Below are 10,906 nucleotides of genomic sequence, written 5' to 3' on the forward strand. Positions count from 1 at the left end.
GCCTGCAGCGATGTGAGTGAGATCGAAGATCTTACAGAGTGCTATGCAAACTGTAAGATCGGCGATCTGTTATGTCCCCCCCTGAGACAAAGTAAAAAAAAAAAAAAAACCTAAATAAATTAAAAAAAAAAAAATATTCCCATAATTTTTTTTTTTTTAGATAAAGAAATGTAAACAATAAAAGTACACATATTTAGTATCGTCGCATCCGTAACGACCCAACCTATAAAACTATCCCACTAGTTAACCCCTTCAGTAAACACCATAAGAAAGGAAAAAAAAACGAGCCAAAAAAACAACGCTTTACTATCATACCGCCAAACAAAAAGTGGAATAACACACGATTAAAAAGACGTATGTAAATCCAAAATAATTATTTTTTCTATAAAAATCGCTTTTATCGTATAAAAGCGCCAAAACATAAAAAAATGATATAAACGAGATATCGCTGTAATCATACTGACCCGAAGAATAATACTGCTTTATCAATTTTACCAAACGCGGAACGGTATAAACGCCTCCCTCAAAAGAAATTCATGAATAGCTGGTTTTTGGTCATTCTGCCTCACAAAAATCGGAATAAAAAGTGATCAAAAACTGTCACGTGTCCAAAAATGTTACCAATAAAAACGTCAACTCGTCCCGCAAAAAACAAGACCTCAGATGACACACTGGACCAAAATATGGAAAAATTATAGGTCTCAAAATGTGGAGACGCAAAAACTTTTTTGCTATAAAAAAGCGTCTTTTAGTGTGTGACGGCTGCCAATCATAAAAATCCGATATAAAAAACGCTATAAAAGTAAATCAAACCCCCCTTCATCACCACCTTAGTTAGGGAAAAATAATAAAATTAAAAAAATGTATTTCTATTTTCCCATCAGGGCTAGGGTTAGGGCTAGGGTTGGGGCTAAAGTTAGGGTTAGGGTTGGGATTAGGGTTGGGATTAGAATTAGGGATGTGTCAGGGTTAAGGGTGTGGTTAGGGTTACCGTTGGGATTAGGGTTAGGGGTGTTGTTGGATTAGAGTTTCAGGTAGAATTTGAGCAGAAGCTTCAGGCATAAGTAAAAGGTACCTTTACACATGATATCGTTAACGATATCGTTGCAACGTCACGCTTTCTGTGACGCAGCAACGATCCCGCTAACGATCTCGTTATGTGTGACAGCGACCAACGATCAGGCCCCTGCTGGGAGATCGTTGGTCGCTGGGGAATGATCAGGACTTTTTTTAGTCGCTGATCACCCGCTGTCATCGTTGGATCGGCATATGTGACGCCGATCCAGCGGTGTGTTCACTTGTAACCAGGGTAAACATCGAGTTACTAAGCCCAGGGCCACGCTTAGTAACCCGATATTTACCCTGGTTACCATTGTAAAAGTAAAAAAAAAAAAAAAAAACACTACATACTCACATACCGATGTCTGTCTCGTCCCCCGCCGTCAGCTTCATAGTAACATAGTAACATAGTTAGTAAGGCCGAAAAAAGACATTTGTCCATCCAGTTCAGCCTATATTCCATCATAATAAATCCCCAGCTCTACGTCCTTCTACAGAACCTAATTGTATGATACAATATTGTTCTGCTCCAGGAAGACATCCAGGCCTCTCTTGAACCCCTCGACTGAGTTCGCCATCACCACCTCCTCAGGCAAGCAATTCCAGATTCTCACTGCCCTAACAGTAAAGAATCCTCTTCTATGTTGGTGGAAAAACCTTCTCTCCTCCAGACGCAAAGAATGCCCCCTTGTGCCCGTCACCTTCCTTGGTATAAACAGATCCTCAGCGAGATATTTGTATTGTCCCCTTATATACTTATACATGGTTATTAGATCGCCCCTCAGTCGTCTTTTTTCTAGACTAAATAATCCTAATTTCGCTAATCTATCTGGGTATTGTAGTTCTCCCATCCCCTTTATTAATTTTGTTGCCCTCCTTTGTACTCTCTCTAGTTCCATTATATCCTTCCTGAGCACCGGTGCCCAAAACTGGACACAGTACTCCATGTGCGGTCTAACTAGGGATTTGTACAGAGGCAGTATAATGCTCTCATCATGTGTATCCAGACCTCTTTTAATGCACCCCATGATCCTGTTTGCCTTGGCAGCTGCTGCCTGGCACTGGCTGCTCCAGGTAAGTTTATCATTAACTAGGATCCCCAAGTCCTAGTTAATGATAAACTGTGCTCTGCTTTACGGCCGGCGCTGACAGTCAGTGCGGGAAGCTGACGGCGGGGGACGTGACAGACATCGGAATGTGAGTATGTAGTGGTTTTTTTTTTACTTTTACAATGGTAACCAGGGTAAATATCGGGTTACTAAGCGCGGCCCTGCGCTTAGTAACCCGATGTTTACTCTGGTTACCCGGAGACTTCGGCATTGTTGAAGACAGTTTCAATGATGCCGAAGTCTTTCCCCTGATCGTTGGTCGCTGAAGAGAGCTGTCTGTGTGACAAGGGATCTTGTAGAGAAACCAGAAGGATATTTTGTGCCTCCAAGAATGTGAACTTTCCAGGGAACCGTTAAATGGACTTGAGGAGAGGCCATATGGTCCTTTTGATGGGGCTGAGATCCGGTTTTTAAATCATAACTTTACTGCAGATTCTTATACAGTTATATTTAAATATCACAATGTGAAGAAGATCTGTATTTTAAATTGTCTTTTTTTTGAACAAGTAAGAATGAGAGTAAAAGTTGCATCTCCCAATTGTAAAGCCTCTTAATGGATGGATAAAAGCTCAATTAAACTTCGAACTTGGATAAGACTTGTAAATATTGTTGGCTCTTATGAAATATTGGTTTATATACATGGGAAATGTCCTGATATATTCCATCATGCGTGAGGTCAATAATATAGCTCTGATGTATCGTGTCATCATCCCGAGAATTGGCTGGTTCCATTCAGGATTTGATGGAATAGTCATCGACATCTAATCACATAAAGTCTTGATTCTCTTTGACCTGTACTGATTCCAGTAGTTTAGCTTATTTATAAAGTTGCTATTGTGAACACTAGTTCCACACATACATGTGCTCCAAGGACAAATTTGCATCCCTATTTATGTAAATATATTTGCATAATGTAAGTACAGAAATTAGCTTTATGTCTAGATTGCCAAGAACATAGGAGTTGAGCAACTGAAACCAAAATTAAATTATAGGAGGACATTTCATTGCTGTTGTACAGATTAATATAATCTAGACTGATAGAATTCTCTGAATCTTCATCCATTTTCATTAAATACAAAGAGATGTAGCATCCTAGTGTCCATTCATAAATCTTTAGATTCAACAGCAGTTTGCTTCTGGGATTCTGAGTCCTGCCTATCCGACGTGTTGTTGGCATGAAGGGCATCGCTAGGGGCCAGCTGGTTGTTAGGGGCGTGGCTTACTCTTGGCTGTGGGCTGTAGTGATGGGCAGTCCGGCTCTTTCTGCTCACGAACCGGCTCTTTTTCAAAATAAGAATCCGTTTTCCACAGTCCTCACTCCAGGTCTTTGCCTGTAGAGTGACAGCCTCATTATACACCTGTATACGGATCTAGTGAAGCAGTACAGACTGTTTTTAAGCATTGCTGTTTCCCCAGATTGTCAGCTCTTGTGAACAGGTCCCTGCTACTCGCTTGTAGTCTTATGTATTACTTTCTAATATGTGGCATTTTTTTGTACATGTCCTTTCTGAATTAGTAAGTGCTGTGATGTACTGGCGCTGTATGAGATTATAATTCATAAAAATAAAGGCATGTAACACGCACCGGTGAAAGTGAAAGAAAATAAAAATTAGGCTCCGAGCCTGCGCAGCATGAAATTCGCAGTCATCCTGATTCGGGGGCGTCTACATTGACAATCATATGTTTTTTGGATGCGCTGCCACGTACCAGGATGTCTGCAGATTTTTTAACACCCAAATTTCGCAACAAGCTGCGTTTTGGGAGCACATGAGAAATCCTGATGCAAACGCAGGTCCATGCGTCCCTATGTTAAGTATAGAGATGCAATCTGGATCAGGATTGCTACACATCACAACGCACTGTACCAAAGCGCTAGTGTGAAAGCAGCCCCACCCGTGCAGCCCCTAACCCATGTTATATACAGGCCCCCAATCCATGCTATTACCATTAACACACTATAACATAGGGCACAGCAGGCAGAGTCTACATTATGTCTGCATCCTGTTCCCATACAGGGTCATCACTTTCCCATACAGCACATCCCTTGCTTCCGAGCATGCTCAGTCCCGCAGTTACTGTCCCTGGCGCTCCACTCCCCGCACTCACTGTCCCCGGTGCTCCGCTCCCCGCAGTCACTGTCCCCGATGCTCCGCTCCCCGCAGTCAGTGTCACTGGCGCTCCGCTCCCCGCAGTCAGTGCCCGGCACCCGCTCCCCGCAGTCAGTGTCCCCGGCGCTCCACTCCCCGCAGTCAGTGCCCAGTGCCCGCTCCCCGCAGTCAGTGCCCGGCGCTCGATCCCCGCAGTCAGTGCCCGGCGCTCCGCTCCCCGCACTGTGTCCCCGGTGCTCCGCTCCCCTGCCTATGCAGCATCAATAGTAAAAGAAAGTCATGTTAAAAATAGTAAAAAAAAAAAAACCTGCTATACTCACCCTCCGTTGTCCGCTGAGCCACTGGCGCTTGCCGCCATCTTCCTTTCCCAGCAATGCTTTGCGAAATTACCCATAAGACCTAGCAGTCTCGTGAGACCGCTAAGTCATATGGGTAATTTCGCAATGCATCCTAGGAACGCAAGATGGCGGCAGCCGCGCGCCCATCTGCACAGCGCCGTTGGATCCCAGGAGGAGGAGAGACGGGACGCTGAGGAGCAGTGACAAGAATGGTGAGTATGTTCAACTACAAGGGGCCCTCGGATCGTTCGGTGAGTATATGTTTATTTTTTATTTTTTTAACCTGTGACATACGTGGCTCGGTAATATAGTACGTCACTTGGCAATATACTACGTGGCTCTGTGCTGTATACTACGTGGCTGGGCAATATACTACGTGACTGGGCAATATACTACGTGACTGGGCAATATACTACGTGACTGGGCAATATACTACGTGACTGGGCAATATACTACGTGACTGGGCAATATACTACGTGACTAGGCAATATACTACGTGGCTGGGCAATATACTACGTGACTAGGCAATATACTACGTGGCTGGGCAATATACTACGTGACTGGGCAATATACTACGTGGCTGGGCAATATACTACGTGACTGGGCAATATACTACGTGGCTGGGCAATATACTACGTGACTGGGCAATATACTACGTGGCTGGGCAATATACTACGTGACTGGGCAATATACTACGTGGCTGGGCAATATACTACGTGACTGGGCAATATACTACGTGACTGGGCAATATACTACGTGACTGGGCAATATACTACGTGGCTGGGCAATATACTACGTGACTGGGCAATATACTATATGGCTCTGCTGTATATTACGTGGCTGGACAATATACTACGTGGCTGGACAATATACTACGTGGCTGGGCAATATACTACGTGGACATGCATATTCTAGAATACCTGATGCGTTAGAATCGGGCCACCATCTAATATATATATATACACATATACACAGTATATAATGCCATGGATGAGGCCAGTAAAGTATATCTTTATTTGGGACTAAGGTAGCTCAGATCCTGACTCCAGCACTGAAGGATGATGTAAAAAAAGCCTTGCAGTCTGAGGGCACTTAAGGGTTAACAGTCCACAGCCATCTCTCTGCTCCTCCCACATGAGTCTCAGTCATTCACTGAATCTGATAAGCTGCAGCCAAGAAAGAAAAAAAAACAAAACAAAAGACTCGGCTCACTCACACTGCAGAGCTCCTTTCCTTCACAGCAGACAGCCGGCTCTTTCTGTCGGCTCCTTCATGAACGACACATCACTACTGTGTGAAGGCGGGAAGATGGCGGCGCACAGTGTGAGACGTTCTCTACCTCTCGTAGTGATTCTAGGGGCCACTGGAACCGGGAAGTGCAAGCTGGCTCTTCAGCTAGGCCGGAGGCTCGGAGGGGAGGTGATCAGCGCGGACTCTATGCAGGTATACCAGGGTTTGGATATTATCACTAATAAAAAAAATGCGTTAAACCGCACCTTACACCCATACGGCCTTAATAGGCTTAGTGGCGCACGTCACTGCCAGGGGGTCAGCCCAGCTACAAAGTCCAATCCATAACAAAGAAGAAGACAGCGCCACACCGGTCAGTGAAAAATGACTTACAGATTTAATCTGCCATCTGCGGCGACGTTTCGGTAACATAGTAACATAGTAACATAGTTAGTAAGGCCGAAAAAAGACATTTGTCCATCCAGTTCAGCCTATATTCCATCACAATAAATCCCCAGATCTACGTCCTTCTACAGAACCTAATAATTGTATGATACAATATTGTTCTGCTCCAGGAAGACATCCAGGCCTCTCTTGAACCCCTCGACTGAGTTCGCCATCACCACCTCCTCAGGCAAGCAATTCCAGATTCTCACTGCCCTAACAGTAAAGAATCCTCTTCTATGTTGGTGGAAAAACCTTCTCTCCTCCAGACGCAAAGAATGCCCCCTTGTGCCCGTCACCTTCCTTGGTATAAACAGATCCTCAGCGAGATATTTGTATTGTCCCCTTATATACTTATACATGGTTATTAGATCGCCCCTCAGTCGTCTTTTTTCTAGACTAAATAATCCTAATTTCGCTAATCTATCTGGGTATGGTAGTTCTCCCATCCCCTTTATTAATTTTGTTGCCCTCCTTTGTACTCTCTCTAGTTCCATTATATCCTTCATGAGCACCGGTGCCCAAAACTGGACACAGTACTCCATGTGCGGTCTAACTAGGGATTTGTACAGAGGCAGTATAATGCTCTCATCATGTGTATCCAGACCTCTTTTAATGCACCCCATGATCCTGTTTGCCTTGGCAGCTGCTGCCTGGCACTGGCTGCTCCAGGTAAGTTTATCATTAACTAGGATCCCCAAGTCCTTCTCCCTGTCAGATTTACCCAGTGGTTTCCCGTTCAGTGTGTAATGGTGATATTGATTCCTTCTTCCCATGTGTATAACGTTACATTTATCATTGTTAAACCTCATCTGCCACCTTTCAGCCCAAGTTTCCAACTTATCCAGATCCATCTGTAGCAGAATACTATCTTCTCTTGTATTAACTGCTTTACATAGTTTTGTATCATCTGCAAATATCGATATTTTACTGTGTAAACCTTCTACCAGATCATTAATGAATATGCTGAAGAGAACAGGTCCCAATACCGACCCCTGCGGTACCCCACTGGTCACAGCGACCCAGTTAGAGACTATACCATTTATAACCACCCTCTGCTTTCTATCACTAAGCCAGTTACTAACCCATTTACACACATTTTCCCCCAGACCAAGCATTCTCATTTTGTGTACCAACCTCTTGTGCGGCACGGTATCAAACGCTTTGGAAAAATCGAGATATACCACGTCCAATGACTCACCGTGGTCCAGTCTATAGCTTACCTCTTCATAAAAACTGATTAGATTGGTTTGACAGGAGCGATTTCTCATAAACCCATGCTGATATGGAGTTAAACAGTTATTCTCATTGAGATAATCCAGAATAACATCCCTCAGAAACCCTTCAAATATTTTACCAACAATAGAGGTTAGACTTACTGGCCTATAATTTCCAGGTTCACTTTTAGAGCCCTTTTTGAATATTGGCACCACATTTGCTATGCGCCAGTCCTGCGGAACAGATCCTGTCGCTATAGAGTCCCTATACAATGACCTTTATCAAGCACAGTCTGACACATGTTCCAACCACCATTATATACTACTAGCACCACCCCTCATTACATAATCCACCAATAGGAGTATAGCACCATAAAGGTAAACACAAATGAATACACATAAATACATTTACATATATAGAAAATACATTACAAACACATAGAAACAATGCTGCATCATCTAACAAAGACATACTAGCCCTGATTGCCAAAAATCCAAAGAACCAGCCCACTACAATGTAATCCAGATCCCCCACATGGTGATATAAACAAACCGCAGTCCTCCAATAGATCAGTAGCATGCCCCGTAGCTAGGATACAGGCCAACCCTCCGAATGATGTCATCACGGCCATAGTCCAATTGGAAGTCGATCAAGAGTCATGTGAACACTCATGAGTCTCAGCTTTGAATCAATAGACTTTTTTATATTGCCGGATTGCCATATATTATGGAGAAGTATCTACAATCGTCAGCGCATGGAAGTCTTGTGGGACATGGATGTCACTGCTGCTGTTGGAAGATGGTGAATCTGCACAGTGCTGTTACATCCGCGGACTTCTTCTTGGAATTTGTCTGTATTATACGCAGGAGAGATCAGATTGGACTTACATGGCTATTGTTTTTACCCCTGCGATCATGTGAAGGACGTTCGAGTATTTGATTGGACGACGGTTACCATGGCTTCATTCTGGGGGTGGAGTTATGTCCTGGAGTTTGTGGCAGTCATGCTCAGTGGGGTTTTCTTGCAGGAATGAACTGGACTTGAGCAGCAATCTTATCCACCCCTGTGTTCACATGACTCTTGATCGACTTCCAATTGGACTATGGCCGTGATGACATCATTCGGAGGGTTGGCCTGTATCCTAGCTACGGGGCATGCTACTGATCTATTGGAGGACTGCGGTTTGTTTATATCACCATGTGGGGGATCTGGATTACATTGTAGTGGGCTGGTTCTTTGGATTTTTGGCAATCAGGGCTAGTATGTCTTTGTTAGATGATGCAGCATTGTTTCTATGTGTTTGTAATGTATTTTCTATATATGTAAATGTATTTATGTGTATTCATTTGTGTTTACCTTTATGGTGCTATACTCCTATTGGTGGATTATGTAATGAGGGGTGGTGCTAGAAGTATATAATGGTGGTTGGAACATGTGTCAGACTGTGCTTGATAAAGGTCATTGTACCGAAACGTCGCCGCAGATGGCAGATTAAATCTGTAAGTCATTTTTCACTGACCGGTGTGGCGCTGTCTTCTTTGTTATGGATTATCACTAATAAAGTGACGTCGGAGGAACAGCAGCTCTGCAAGCATCACATGATCAGCTGCGTGGATCCACTTATCACAAATTTTACAGTAGTTGACTTCCAAAATAAAGCCGTGGCTCTTATCGAAGATATATTTTCTAGAGATAAAATTCCAATTGTGGTTGGAGGGACAAATTACTACATTGAGTCACTGCTATGGAAAGTTCTAGTCAACACGGGATCTCCACCTGGAGAGAAGACAGCTGCACCTGGAGATCAAGTCTCGGCTGATAGAAAAACTGAACTGGAGAAATTAGACTTTTCGGAGCTTCACGCTCGCTTGAAAAATGTGGACCCAGAGATGGCAGCAAAATTGCATCCACATGATAAACGTAAAGTGGCAAGGAGCCTGCAGGTATACGAAGAGTCTGGTATCTCCCATACCGAACATCTAAGACGACAGCAAGAAGAAGATGGCGGTGGTCCCTTAGGAGGGTCCTTGAGATATCGCACCACTGCATCTTATGGCTACACTCGGACCAGGAGGTTCTTAATGCCAGACTGAATGCCAGGGTGGATGAAATGTTGGAGATGGGATTGATTCAGGAGCTCCAAGACTTCCATAAACGCTATAATGAGAAGATGATTGCTCAATCAGGCCAGGATTATCAGCATGGCATTTTCCAATCTATTGGCTTTAAGGAATTCCATGAATACTTGGTGACAAAGGATATTACTCCAGGTCAGACGAATATTCTTCTACAGAAAGGTATCGAAGCATTGAGGCAGAGAACCCAAAAATATGCCAAAAAACAAAATAAGTGGGTGAAAAACAGATTCTTAAAACGGCCTGGACGAAATGTGCCAAGTGTGTATGGACTGGATGCAACCGATATTTCAGCTTGGGACAAAAATGTTCTGTCACCCGCTATACAGATAGTCAGCAGCTTCTTACAGGATCAGCTTCCAGACATGAAGCCAATGGACATTGCTTCTGACAGTAATGAAAGCAAGAGAACTAGTCGACTGTGCGATTTCTGTGATCGAATTATCATTGGTGGTCGAGAGTGGGCAGCACATACAAAATCCAAATCACATCTTCATCATGTGAAAAAAATGTAGAAACCAGGGAGAAGAATTACCGTAAGAAATGTAGAGAAGAGGAAGATGAGCTCTAGCTTTAATCCAGAAAGTCATATACAGGAGGTAGAGGAAACCTCTCGTACAGACTGTGTATATGATGTGCAGGAAAAAAGGATGTGCACCCTTCATGCCAACAACACGTCGGATAGGCAGGACTCAGAATCCCAGAAGCAAACTGCTGTTGAATCTAAAGATTTATGAATGGACACTAGGACGCTACTTCTCTTTGTATTTAATGAAAATGGATGAAGATTCAGAGAATTCTATCAGTCCAGATTATATTAATCTGTACAACAGCAATGAAATGTCCTCCTATAATTTAAGTTTGGTTTTAGTTGCTCAACTCCTATGTTCTTGGCAATCTAGACATAAAGCTAATTTCTGTACTTACATTATGCAAATATATTTACATAAATAGGGATGCAAATTTGTCCTTGGAGCACATGTATGTGTGGAACTAGTGTTCACTATAGCAAACCTGTACGGATTCCAGGCCTTACTTGCACTGTTCAGTATAGAAGTAACTTGTGGAGCACATTCTAGGTAAACTGGGTCATAGGTTTGTAACATTTCTATTTAGGCTACCTAGTCACAATGTTATGCATTGTATAGATTTTATATCATACAAATATTATTTCCATCCTTGATGCCATATTATTCTATATGTAGATTTGTTCAATGTTTTGTTCTTTTTTGCCTTCAATAAAATGAGGTAAAAAATATATAGTA

General features: G+C 43.1%; 1 pseudogene; it reads left to right on the top strand.

The window, feature by feature from the left end:
* The first annotated feature begins 5,919 nt into the window (after positions 1–5,919).
* LOC138671243 (tRNA dimethylallyltransferase-like) lies at positions 5,920–10,391 on the top strand (annotated as a pseudogene).
* The last annotated feature ends 515 nt before the right edge of the window (positions 10,392–10,906 follow it).

The sequence above is a fragment of the Ranitomeya imitator genome, chromosome 3 (assembly GCF_032444005.1).
Source record: "Ranitomeya imitator isolate aRanImi1 chromosome 3, aRanImi1.pri, whole genome shotgun sequence".
Lineage (NCBI taxonomy): Eukaryota > Metazoa > Chordata > Amphibia > Anura > Dendrobatidae > Ranitomeya > Ranitomeya imitator.